Consider the following 3,201-nt stretch of genomic DNA (forward strand, 5'->3'; position numbering starts at 1 on the left):
AATGTAGCAAGAAATTCCTAATTTAATTTTCCCTTGATTAAATTAGGAGAATTTCGAATTTCAATTTCTCTGAGAATACCTAGACGTAGTTAACTAAGGTGACATGGCTCTTGTCACTCAGTTAACTCAATAAATTTGAGTTGGAGACACTTGAGTTCATTTATACATGATTGATTTCTAATTTGTAGCAATCTATTTCAGTTAATTTGAGTTATTGTCAGTGTAACTAGTTCTGATTGTCAACAAAACTAGTGGAGGGTCAATCAAGGGCGTGTAACTTTTTTCACACTTTGTGATCATCCAGTTATTTGATCAATCAACCTAAATTAACTCATGCTTGCAAAGAATTTGAGTTACCCAGTTGAGATTGGAGTTCAAGGGCAGTGTACTATCAGTTGTAAACTATTCCAAGTTGTATAGGCCATGCATGCAGTTAGAGAATGAGCTATAGGAATTTCATAATCCAAATTGTGGAATTTCCCTAATTAATAGGGGGCTAATTCCTTGAGGAACAAAGCAAGAAAATAGGTGCTTGGAGGCTTGAAATTTTGGTTAAGTATTGGCCAAGGTTAGTAAGCGAGGTAGAGGATAGAAGATGTAGGTGTAAGCTGAGCTCAAGCTTTAGCAGAGCATATTGTATTCATCCAGATTCTTTGATTAATGCAATACAAATAGCAAGGGGTATTGAGGAGTTGTTTCCCCCTAGATAAATCTTTGTGTATGTGTTAAATATTGATGCATGTTAATGATTTGTGTTCTCGAATTTGCTTCCGTAGATCAATAGAGTAGCTTCTAGTCTTGTGATTTACTAAATTTCATGAGAAGTTTAGATTCTACTCATTAAATTCTACAATATCGATAAAAAATCCCAAAATTCACTTAGCAAAAGTGTTTATTTTTTATACGAACCAAATAATGAAAAAAAATCAATACTATATCAGTGACATAAAAAAAAGTCAATAAGAAATGATAGTTCACATGATAATTGGGAAATTTCTTTGAAATATATTACTATATTTTTCAATTTAGGAAGAAAATGATAGGAAGGTAATTGTAAAATATAAAAGGAAAAGTGTAATTGTTTTAAGTCATGGATTGCATTACATTCTTACATGCATTGTTTTTCTTGATTTTAATATATATGTTTCGAATTTTTAGATCACATAGCCCCTTTTTATTGCCCACACATTCATGAATACTTGGGTGTGTGTCTTTTTTAACAATAAGAGTAAACGATTTAGGAAGTACAACCAAAATACTTCTTTCACCCACATATGAAAGGTAAGAGGGATAGTTAAGGCCACTTTTTTCCACCCTTCAATTGTATCCAACCATTTTAGTCATAAGTTCCAAGGTAGTGGTTGTTGCATTTAACTAGACAAACATTTGTAGTGGAGCATTAATCTTCATATTTCTCATCACAAGAAAAGAAATATTATTGGTTCTCTAAGATAACTCCACTCTCTTACTCTAATGCTTAATAATTCTCTTGGTGTATTTAGTTCAACTATAGTTTGATATTGTTTTAAGTATTGGGTATAATTCACTATACCATATATAGATTAGTGCATTAACCTATGTCTTATTATTTGAGTGCATGCACACATGGAAATTGATGGGTAAACATATTTGAATAACAAGTACTTATGCACACATTCATAAGACTTGATGGGTAAATAGGGGTCCTATGAAAATCTAGAAAACATGTAGTTATTGGGTAAAACTAGTGTGGGTGGGTTGTTTGGTTATAAGGTAGTGGCTAGGACAAAGCAAGTGATGGGTGGTGCATTCTTTGTATCTATAAGGTCTCTATGTTCTTATCCTATATGTAGCAACATACCTTAGTTTCCGTCTTGATGGTAAAGTTATATGTGATTATTACTCTAGGTAGATATGTCATTACTTAATATATCGTGGTATCCTCAAAGCAAGGTGTTGGGGGGGGGGTTATTTGTTGGTTGGATTACATATTTAAACACTGAACTTGTAGTCATATGCTATTGTGCATAGGGAAAATGGGTTAGTATTAAAACTACTTTAAACTTATAATTGGTTAGATAATCCTCCTCGACTTATTATTATGATCCAATAAGTTATCAAATATTGTAGCACTATAATTTCAAGTGACCAAAGCATTACAAGTGTTAAGGTGTTATAGTTTCAAAGTCCTTTAATAATTTTCAAGCTTGGCACACATTTCCATTTGTGGAAACAATCTCATTTCTATAGGCTATAAAATCCCAAACATGTCAATAATATTCATCATTCCATCATTAAGTATAGCTTATACAAGACCCTGCACTTAGCAAATTTGAGCCTAACAAATTGATGGTGAAAAATGACACATAAAAGTGTTTGTTGGTCAAAATATATGTATTATCTTTCCAACACTTAATTGTCGAATCTAGGATCGTAAGACTTAAAGATACTAGCAGGATATGCGCACGATTAAATCTTAATTTAATCTAATTTGATCTAGTTTAATGTCATCAACTGTTATTTCAAATCAACACGTAAATGACATAATTGGAAAGGAAATGTATGCAAATAAACACACGTTGAAACTAAAGACTGTCTAGCCAACTCTTGACTTAGATCCCATGGTACAACCCCAGAATGAAACCTTTCATTGCTCGCAGGCAAGCGTTCATTAGTAGGTTAGATCTGAATAAACAAAGGATTCTAGTTCTGGTGATTAGTTTCTTGAAATCAAATGTAGAAATTGAAGGATGGAAATAAAGGCATTGAAAGTAACACTATGGAATCATCAGTGGGTCATAGGAAAACAAGCATGATAAAGATTCTAAGCAACAATCTATCATGCAAATGATTTATACGTTCATGTAATTGTAGGGATGACCTCTTATTATCTTAATGTTCCTCCAATGGACCTTTCCTACAATGGATATCTTATGATATAAATCAAAACAACATAAAACCATTAGATCTAACTAAGTTTATCAAAACAAAATAAAGAGACAAAACATGAGTGAAAGCAATGTAAAAATATGACAGAAATGATCTAATGAATCTAAGCCAAACTTAGAAAGTAAAGAGGTAGGGCATCACCCAACATTGAGGGATCCTTATCAACTTGAGTGAGAATTCCATGAACACTCAGATAAGATCACAATGATGCACAAAGGATGAAAAACAAACAACTTCCATTGATGAAGAAATCAACATTATTACAAAGAGGAG

This window comes from Pinus tabuliformis, chromosome 1_1 (genome assembly GCF_031772625.1).
Source record: "Pinus tabuliformis cultivar Carrire ecotype Pingquan chromosome 1_1, CPIR1, whole genome shotgun sequence".
NCBI classification, from domain to species: Eukaryota; Viridiplantae; Streptophyta; class Pinopsida; order Pinales; family Pinaceae; genus Pinus; species Pinus tabuliformis.